General features: G+C 32.5%; 1 long non-coding RNA gene across 1 annotated transcript; it reads right to left on the bottom strand.

The window, feature by feature from the left end:
• Window positions 1–3,738: 3,738 nt before the first annotated feature.
• LOC143229164 (uncharacterized) lies at window positions 3,739–10,411 on the bottom strand. Its single transcript, XR_013015704.1, has 2 exons — window positions 10,242–10,411; window positions 3,739–6,473 (listed from the first exon to the last, which is right to left on the bottom strand). It is a non-coding gene; the product is annotated as an uncharacterized LOC143229164 (long non-coding RNA).
• Between the last annotated feature and the right edge of the window lie 1,066 nt (window positions 10,412–11,477).

Below are 11,477 nucleotides of genomic sequence, written 5' to 3'. Positions count from 1 at the left end.
TCCAGTCTTCTAAATGTTTCTGTTCCACCTCATCTACTTTGTTCCTCATATCTGGTGTATTTTTTTCTTCCTGACACTGATGATTTCTAAAAGCCAATAAATTCTTCCTTCTCTCCAAATGAAACCTCTAACATGAATGTAGGCTAGAATTTTTTCAATCTTTTGAATGTTGCCTGCTTCAATTGTTCCCAATCCTTTCCCTGCAACGATATATTACGTTTTGAATAGTGTCTTGATCCACTGGTTGAATAAAATAGGGGGTGAATACTGTAAAAATACTTCCAGAACTTTATCCAGATGAAAAACTTCCTTGGTATTCATAGGCATGACAGCCTTTATATAGCGGTTTCTCACTTCAGGCACAAAATTATCAGTAAACCATCTTTAAAATAACTGCTGATCCATCCATAATCTTGACTGATTTCAGTAGACAACAGGAAGACAACCAACATTTTTCAAAGCAATGAGAAATTTAGATTTCTTTATAACAACCAGACACAGTTTACGTATCCCTGAAACATTAGCACATCACAACACAGACAATAAGTTTTTGGCTCATTTATGTCCACTGTAATATTGAGGTGAGTCAAAAAAGGAATTTATAGCTTGAGAAAATAATGTCAACAACATGTCTAAAACTTTAAGCTTGTTTCTTTATTTTTATTTGCTATTGCATTTTCATTTTAAGCTGTTTATCTTCTTTCTATATTTTTTGAAGATCCCCATTCCCTCATTTTTAAATTAACAATTTTTAATAATTTAGTAAGATATATATGGGAATCAGAAAACCCTGAATCTTGACCTCAGTGAAGATTAAGCATATTTCTCTCTTCATTTCAGTTAGTCTGAAAATCATATCTATTCATGTTTGAAAAAATATGATTGGGTTTGCAAGATTTTTAAATTATCTTACAAAAATTGACTTACTTTTAAAGTATTTTCGGAAAATTTCTCAAAACTGTACTGTTATTACAGATGTATTCAAATTATACTTTCACTAATATATTTTACTGAATAATCATTTTAAGTACATGTACAAGCTGTCAACTGTTTGTTTGCAAACTGAGATATTTATAGAAGTCCATATAATGTAATTATCCATTTCTGAGATAGTTTTTTAACATACAATAATATGAGCTAAGTTTTATCTACAATAGTTTACTCAATATATCATATAAATACGGCAGTTAAGTTGATCTGGAATAAATACAAGTCTAGTTAAAGTTACAATATATATATGTGTGTGTGTTTGATTTATGCCAATTTGGCTTACCATTGTTGCTTCCATTTCCAAATGTACAGTTTAATGCAAGTTTAAATATGCTGAGACTGGAATTAACAGTGCTGTTATTCATAGTACTGCCTTTTAACACATAAACTTCATTTTCTGAGTTACTTGAGTGTCATGATAGTGAAGTTTTTCACTATAAATAGAAGGTACATTAGCACTATTAGTTGTAATCACAGATTTCACATCTGTAATTATATAAAATCTTTCTTCATCTTATACTAGGCACATCTGCCTCATATTCTAATGTCATTATTTGTGTTGTTCTAATTACAATGTCAGTTCTTATGTTAATGAAGGCAGAGGTGTGGATTTTTGAAAAATTTCTGTTCAAAATGCCATTAAATAAAATTACCTCTGCAACTATAGTAGATAAATTAGTTCAATGGATTGGTTAGAGGAGAGGAAGCAGAGAGGTCCAATAAATATAGTTCAGTCAAATTAGGCTGGGACCTATACTGGTATTCTTATTCTTTTTGATATACATAAACAGCACTGATAAAGGAATGGTAGCAGTCAAAATATTACATTCCCAAGAAAATTTGCATGAGGAATTCCATTTTTTTCAGTTTGTTTCAACAATGGGAATGCATGATCCATCTTTATAACCAATTAAAGTGACTGTATTGCATGGATTAAATAAAATAAAAAATTCTTGAGGAAGTGCAACTTTACATGAGGGAACGTAATCTTCCTAGTAGGTTTCCCTTGAGTAAATGTAGTTTCATTTCATTATTTCCACCTTTGAATGGTCAACAAACTTCACCAGTTTGTTGATAATATTGGAGTTTTAGGTTTAATTAACTGTAGAAAGGATGTCGTTTTACAGTGGGATTTGGATCATTTGGCAAATAATAGGCAGATAGAACTTAACTGTGATAAATAAAAAGTGCTAATAGCAATACAGTATTTGAACTACACACAGGGGCTAATAATATAGGGATGGATGTATTAAAGGAGATAATTAAATATAGGGCATTCAAAGAAAAAAAAGTAGCATCATAACTTAATTCTTTTAGTGAATCTGCTGAAGCTTAACTGTAGAAATGAAACTATAAGTAGATTACTAAGACTAAATATTTATGTTAGATTAATATGTAAAGAAGAGCAGGTTGGCTGGATTGATTTATGGGGTGAGTTCAATGGAAACTCCCTTTTCGGAATGGTTTGTTTGTTTGTTTTTGAATTTCGCACAAAGCTACTCAAGGGCTATCTGTGCTGGCCGTCCCTAATTTAGCAGTGTAAGACTAGAAGGAAGGCAGCTAGTCATCACCACCCACTGCCAACTCTTGAGTTACTATTTTACCAATGAATAGTAGGATTGACCATCACATTATAATGCCCCCAAGGCTGAAAGGGCAAGCATGTTTGGCACAACGGGGATGTGAACCCGCGACCCTCAGATTACGAGTCGCATGACTTAACACATTTGGCCATGCCGGGCCTTTTGGAATGGATGGTTTACTTGCAAATAGTGTGTGAGCTGGCTTGGTTGCAATGGCTACTCATTCATGTCTAAGGCAATTTTAAACTAAGAATAACAAATGCAGAATAAAGAAGAAAATATAGATGTAAGAGATTTGAAAGGCTACAAGAGATCAAGAGAGCTTTTCACACAAGAAATTAGAAAATCAAAAGCAATACCAAAAGAAAAAGCTTAGATGAAAACGTAAAAATAAATACTAAGAATTTCTTTAAAAGCATTAGCTGTAAACATAATATTAGCACAGAAATAGGGCCTTTAAAGATGAAGCCAGAAAGTTAATATTTGATGATTAAAGGATGAATGGAATATCAAATTCTACTTTTCCTTCAATATTTACTCAACCTGATCAATTTTTGGGTGAAATGAAGGTTGAATAACACTAATTTTGAGCATGTTCAGAAAAGAAAACTGCATAGTGTAAGCCATGATAAAGTACTTGGGCTAGATTAATATCAATGAAAGGGTTTTGAAGACATTAAGGATTGGATATGTGACCACTTGCTATTCTCTTTTCAAAGTTCTTCAACAGTATACAGGTAGTAGAAGATTGGAAATTGGGTAATGTTATTTCTCTTTCAACAAAAGGCAATAAAAATTGTCCCACTAATTATAGGCTAATAGCCTTACATCAGTGGTGAGAAAAATGTTTTTAAAATCTGATAAAAGATGCTTAACAAAGTCATTTACCAAAGTTAATTATTTTTATTTATTTATCTTTTATTACTGTTTACATAGATGATGGTACTGGGGTTGATGTGGTACATCTGAATCATCAGAAAGAATTTGGTTGGTGAGAGAATAGATTGGGTAGATGGAACAAAACAATGTTGTTATAAATGGAGTTATTCAAACTAGATTAATTTTATGAGAGGGGTACTTCAGGGTTTAGTTTTAGGACTTTTGCTTTTTTATTTACTATAATGATGTGTGTAATGGTTTAAAATGAACACTACTACAATCAAGGTTCAACAACAAAAACAATTTATTCTCAATAACTATAATTACAAATTAATTCAATACTTATCAGAGCACAATTAATAAGCAAGTGTCTAGCCAGGACATCACACCAATATTAATTCAAATATTTTTCATAAATATTAATAAATCAACAATGATTGAATTGGAAAAAAAGAACCAGAAAGAAAAACCTAATTAAAAATAAACAAACAGCAAATATAATATTTAAATAATACCATACCCTTCCTTATTGATAACAATATGAGTGACAAACAACAGTAATTATACCTTTTAATAACTATCTCGTGGCTCTCTCTCTCAGTGAAGCTTCTGGCGGGGTATTTATTCATGAAGTCATGCAAATACAATCTCAGGTGATCATAAATTTACATATTCTTCTGATATGTGAACAATATCTGTATATCACCACTACAGAAACTGGTGTCACTTTCGTCACAGACACATATTTACACAAATCAAAGTACGAATGATTATGTAGAAGGTGATTTAGCATTTTAATGTAACTAAAAATTCATAGGTAAATCAAATGATAGAAAGAAATAATAAAAGGACAATAAACATAATCATAAAGAAAAAAGGAATTTTGCTATCTCACACAGTTCAATGGTTCTCAACCTTTCTGAATCCATGGAACACTTATAGTGTTAAATTTCTCATGTAACTCTTTAGTGTTTATTATGAAAAACAAAAAACAACCAACATTACTTTAATACTATATCAATAATTTCAAACAGAATGCACGTTTAATACAGCTATATATCCACAAACATCAGAATGTGGAATCAAGATGACTAGTATGGATATTAAAACTTTAATTAAAAATAAAGTTCTGTACATTATTTTCATTAACGTTTTAATACTCATACCAGCAGTCTTTAGAATAAATTTTTACTTTAAATTGGTTGCTTGTCATCATGGATCCACAAACTTACATATAAAACATGAAAAATGTCTTAAGCCAGTTACTTGGGCACATGTGCATGTATAACAAAAAAGCATGCTCTTTCTAATAATAAAAGTTTACATAATTCATACACCTGTTTGTACCTAGTCTCACTCAGTAATTTAAAACAATGTACTAACTTGTTTTTAAATTTTATCATTAAGAAATCCTTTATAACTTACAAAGAAATATGATGTAGTCAGACTGCAGCTGTGTGACCAACATGTTTTAATGCAGTAAAATATGTGAAACACTTCTATTCTATAAAACCCTGTAGAATCCCAATATCTTGCAGATCCCCTGGATGTCTGTTAAGGAACCCCAGTTGAGAAGCCATGTAAGTAAAGGAATGGTCAATAGATTATTTAAGTTTGCTGATGACATTAAAATTTTGGATGTAATTGGCTGTTAGGAGGTTCATACTTCTCTACAAAAGGAGTTGGATTATTAGTGAACTAGAAGTTCACTAATGTTATTCCTCTTTTCAAAGATGATAAAACTGTTTCAGTAATTATAGGCCTATTAGTTTTACATAAGTAATGGGAAAAGTTTTTAAAAGTCTGATAAAAGATGCTTTGCAAAGTAATTTTAAATTTTGTAAAATAGTTGTTTTACTTGGAAAACTTCTTGCCTTACTATTTTTTCAACACCTTCGAAAGAGGTTATTCCTTATATACATAGATGAGGGTGAGATTGTGGTTTTGATGTATTTGGAGTTTTAAAAATAATTCAACAAAGTTTGTGTTTTCTCATAGTAAAGTCACATTGGGCTATCTGCTGAGTCATTTAACAAAGTAGCACATAAAAACTTTAGTAAATTTATCTCCACATGGGTGGAAAATAGTTTGAATAATTGGATATAAAACTGTCTAGACAGAATAAAGCAGAGGGTTGTTATAAAAGTTTAAACTGGTCTAATGTCATAAGTGAGGCACCTCAAGGCATAGCGTTAGGTAGGACCTTTGCTTTTTGTATTTTCATCAATCACACAGATTAAAGAGTGGTCAGAGTATTTAAATTTGCTGATTACCTTAAAATTTCTGATGCTATTGGTTGTAAAAGAGGATGCTACTGCTTTACATAAGGATTAAAATCAATTGGTAAATTGCTGTAGACTGTCACAATTTGAATTATGAATATGATTTTGAAGGGAAATAACCTTAATAGTGTTATGGAAGAAACAAATCTTGATGTAATGGTTGATTACTTTCTTAAGCCATCCATGCATTAAATTTTTGGAAAATATTCAAAAGAAGGCTATTAAGATAATACCTTGGATAGAAATGTTATACGAAAATAGGTTGAACATGTTTTCTCTCAGAAAGGAATTATAGTGGATCTGATTAAGGTCATTAAAATAATTTAGGGAAATGATAGTGTTGATGCATCACCTTTTCTTCATATTGGGAACACAAGTATAAACTGTGACAGGAAAGACCTTCAGCTGAAACAACTTTGTTTAATAAAATGCTTGGCCACTAGAATGGGTTATCATGAGATGTTGTACACACATTTAATATAAGGGAGTTATTTAAGAGAAACTTGAGAAATATTTCAGTAAGGACTATAGCTTTGAGGGTACTTTTAGGGTTTAGTTTAATTAATTGAGTAGATCAGCCTAAATTGTTTAAAAAGCTTTCTTACTATCCCACAACAGTAACTTAATTAAAACTATAATTACCACCTCAATGGAAATCAATTCAGTAACATTATGAAAGAAAATTACATCTCGGTTTTAGTCAAATAGCCTCTTAATCCTCCAGGAAGCGGGATGTTGTCTGTAAGAAACAGAAAATTTTCAGTTGTATCTACAGGAATATTGAATATAAATCATATGTGTTATTTCTTTATACTTATTATCCTCTATGCATCATGTAAAAAAGAAAAAAAAAAAGAAAGAGGGTAACTTATTGAAAAGTGTTCAATGGAGGACTACTAGGATGATTCTCGAGTGGATGGGTTGTCATCAACGACAGCATAAGTTCCTTAAAATTTATTTAGAAAAGAATGTCTAGAGGGTTCTGATTTAACTGTTCAAATTCATAAATAGAATGAACTTGATTCGTGAATGTTTTCATATTTAAAGGCAAAAGTGGTCATTCTAGACACAAATTACACTGACAGGATAGAAGTTATCTGGAAATCACACACTTTTGTTCTTCACAAAGGTAGTTAACTTTTGGAATAGTCTGCCTTTACATGTGGTAGATGGAACAAAATTTTGGACATTCATGAGAAGGCACCATTAATACTTAACTGCAGAGTGAGGGCTATATATGGATAGAGGGTGTTTGATAAAGTAAACAGTATTCTAAATTGTACTATGTAACAATTTTTTTTCCTGGATAGCAGGTGTTATTTCTTAATTGCTTATGTTGTAAAGGTACAGAAAATGGTTGTTATTCCCTTCAAACTTTGTTTTTGTGACTTAGATAATGAAATTTAGTAATTAATCTATTTTCTATTTAAAAATGGACAAATTTGCACATTTTCATTTACATAAGGTCTGAATAAAACAACATGTGAATCCAGATTTACATGCATTTATACAAAAATGGTTAGTAGTAGTTTTTCCCCAAGACTTACAACTGTAATGTAAATCACTTCCACGTATTAGACCCCAAATAGTTTCCCATCATGTTTTTGTTGTACACTCCCAGTTCACAAAAGCAAAGTTTAAAGAGAAAAATTGGGAAATAACACTTTCTGCCCAGGAATAAGAAAAAGTAAAAATTTTGTTACATAGTGTTATTAGTCTTCACTTTGAAAACACTGGAAGCAGACTAATTGAGAGTTAAGAAATCCATACTTCCTATAAAAAGAATGTTTTTAAAGTATACTGAACAAAATATATTTTCAGTGATATTACAGTTTTTTTTTTTTTTTATTATAGAAATGAAGTTATGTTTATGTTATATGATACAATGTGGTAATATTTTTTGTATAGTGGTTGTAATTTCAAAATACTATTGCTTATGTTATTTAATATACATCTATTTCAGATGAATAAATCCAGAAAGCTTTCAGTGGGTCCACTGTACCCCCAAATCCTTTTTCCTCAACCAAATGCCATTTATAGGGTTGGTTTGTTTTGAATTTCATGCAAAGTTACACGAGTACTATGTGTCCCTACTTTAGCAGTTAAAGACTACAGAGAAAACAATTAGTCATCACCACCCATCACAGAGTCTTGGGCTATTTTACCAATAAATAGTGAGATTGTAATGTTATAATGTTCACATAGCTGAAAGGGGAAACTTTTTGGATTGGAACTCAGACCTTGAAGGTTGCAAGTCAAGTACCTTAACCACCTGGCCATACCAGGCCAGTCATTCATAAGACAGCATTCAGTTATGGAAGCCAAATTCTATCTGCAGCTCAAAATCTATTTCAATTTAATTTTCAGTAAATGTTGATTTTATTTATTTCTAAATTTTATTTATTTGAAATATTACTACCTTTAGTTTATAACAATTCACAGTGAAAGTTGTGAAAGTAAGAAACAGTACCAGTTTTATTACTATTATTAGTTATTTCATTCTACCACAATATCTTTAACAGTCATCACACCCATAACCAACTATTTGGCTACTCTTTTCCCAATGAGTAGTGGGATTGATTGTCACCTAATGCCATCAGGGGCATACGGATTGAACTTTTGCAACAATTGCTTCCTTCTTGCACACAGGCTATTGCTATGTCATGTAAAACTTTGCAATTCTTTCACTGCTGACTTAACAATGGCATCCCTAACAAGTTTCCAGAGAAGGGTATTGACTGAAAGTCAATATGAAGTTCTTAATGATGGGTTTTACCATACTGAAAGGGAAAATTAGCAATTTTGTAGTTTTCTTGTAACCTTCTGATCTTTGCTTCTCAACCACTTTTATTCTTGACTTGTTAGGAAAGCTCCTTGATAATTCGAGCTGCTTATTCTATCACAATGCAAGTTGGGGCTTGAACACATGCATTTACTCTGAAATCCATTTAAGCCACTGCAATTACACACAGAGATCATTAAATTAATTTTGTGACCTTTCAAACTCTTATTTTTTACCTCAATTGATTTAGGTTTGCTATATTAAACAAATACTGATGTAGTTGAGAATATTTCAATTTTCTTTGATAAATCTAAACTTATTTACATAATATTAGAATTTAACCATCTTAGTTGAGAGTAGACTGTATAAATTTTAGCTACAAAATCCCAACCAAGAGTTTCACGATTGCAATGTCAGATAAGATATGGAAACTTTAGAGAGTTGTGGATTTAAATCTCCCTTTCAGCCATGAAGCATTATAATGTAATAGTCATTCCCACCGACTTTTTGTAAAATAACAACTCAAGAGCTGGTAGAGGGCAGTGACAACCATCTTCCCTCTAATCTTACACTGCTAAATTAAAGTTCGCTAGCATAGACAGCCCTCGGGTAGCTTTGTGCAAAATAAAAAAAAAAAAAAAAAAAAAAAAATCACCAAATAGTTTCTTGATTCACTTTTAACCTCCCACTTATTCATATCCACATAGAAATAATCATGCAGCAGCTCTCTACCGATAGGAGAGAGATATTACACCTATTTTAACAAACAACAATTTCATATCTGCACTTATAATCACTGTCAGAAGACACCATGGATAATTCTACACCATGTAGAAAAATTCTAGGAAAATGGACTGTAATCCTGAGATGTATCTGTAGTCCAAAACCAAGCAACAGTGGATATTTGCAATTCAGTCCACTATAGGAAGAGGTACATCAACCACGATCTTATATACGAGGACTTCTTTAACTTGACCATCTCTAATCAATACCAAACACCCTAGGAATGTACCTCTAGAGGAGGAACGTCTCAGCTGCTATTAGAAAGATATACATTCTTCTGACATGGCAGCATTTCAACCAAAACGTGGCATATCTAGAACTGAACATCTGGTCAATAGTAGGAAGTACTGAATGTCAGCAACACCTGCAACATATCACTACCCTACTCTCACTTGAGTGGTATGGATCATCCTTCAATAGGACAGGCCTCCATGGTGCACCACCTCAGCAGCTAGGAATTGGCAAGTGATTGGAACTTACCTATTCCACTAGAAGGTCTTGTCCCACCAGAAACGAGGCAAGAGGTAACTAGGATATTCTATTTTGAGAAGTAGAAGTAACACATTGACAAATGAAAACTCATTACCATCTGCAGTCGTACCAAACTTTCACTGTAGGAAGTTTCAACGTCACGAAGTATCAGAAAGGGGTAGAAGTCTCTCTATTTTATTTATATTAGGTCATAAGTGTCCGATCCGAGATAAATATATTAATAAAGCAAAAACTACTAGAAAGAGCTGATAACAGTCCTACAGAATATCCTATCTTTAAAAGATATGAATAACCCACACATTCAACGCAGAAATTTAGTTATAAATAACAACAAAATGGAGAAGTACAAACATTTAAACACACCTGCAACAGAAACAGTTACAACGTAACTGTTACCAAGCATGTTCAGTGCAGATTTTTAGAACACAAAACTCATCAAGTAGTACTTACTATACACTAGAATCCGTAACACAAAAACGCCCATAATATAGAACTAAAATTTCCAAAATATCAACATTTACAAATGTTTAAATTTAAATACAGCATGAACAAAAACGAAATAAGTTGTAAAAGAGAAAACATCTATAAATCCGCATGTACAAAGTAGTACTTATATACCGTACTACAGCCAATCAAGAAGTGACTAAGAACTGCAGATGTGAAGGTGGCGCTATAGGACTAATGTCGTACTCCTATTGGTGGACAGCTGCAGCATTATTATTTGCATATGGATAAGCATGAGCTGGAGGTGGAAAACTCGTGGCGAGTGTTAAAATTTGCACCGATAGAGAGCAGTGCTAGTCGAGAAAAGCAATTTTGTTAAAGATAGCGAGATATCAAATCGGAATAGGGATTTGCAGTTTCACCGGGACTTTTCTTGACAATAATTTTTGCTTGTTCCAGTACTTATCATGGATGTAAGTATATATCGTATCCTCGCTGATATAAGTAGTTGCACTTTCATAGGTATTTGTTATTTAACACCTTATTTTATTACTTTTTATAGCTGTGACCTTTGATCCATATTGCCTTTTCTTTGTTTTTGAATTTCGCACAAAGCTACTCGAGGGCTATCTGTGCTAGCCGTCCCTAATTTAGAGGGAAGGCAGCTAGTCATAACCACCCACCGCCAACTCTTGGGTTACTCTTTTACTAACGAATAGTGGGATTGACCGTCACGTTATAACGCCCCCACGGCTGAAAGAGCGAACATGTTTGGCACGACGGAGATGCGAACCCGCGACCCTCATATTACGAGTCGCACGCCTTAACAAGCTTGGCCAGGTTCGTCAGAAACATCTTCCTCTTGACGCAAATGAATCAAACAGTGAATTTATTATGCTAGCAATAAAATAAAAGTATTGCTTACATGCAAATTATTATTAATAGAAATATAGATTAGTGTTCATAATATATTCAGGTTTCGATTTTTTTGTAACATGTAAAATGTTACTGCAAAATAATTTCCAAAACCTGAGTATATGCTGTGAGAAAGTATATCATATCATAATGTATTCTGTTGCCAAGTTTAAGCAGGCTTTATCTGACTACCGTGCGTTTTAACACAAGCATTTCAACGCAGTTTTCATTGTAACAAGCTCCATCAGAAGGTTATCATATCCAAAGCAACACTACTCCTCTCTATAAGGTTTTTTGTGATCTATTTAAACGTATGGGAAGGTGATT

This window comes from Tachypleus tridentatus, chromosome 10 (genome assembly GCF_004210375.1).
Source record: "Tachypleus tridentatus isolate NWPU-2018 chromosome 10, ASM421037v1, whole genome shotgun sequence".
NCBI classification, from domain to species: domain Eukaryota; kingdom Metazoa; phylum Arthropoda; class Merostomata; order Xiphosura; family Limulidae; genus Tachypleus; species Tachypleus tridentatus.
Note: the sequence above shows the minus strand (reverse complement) of the source record. Positions and strands in the feature narration are given on the sequence as shown.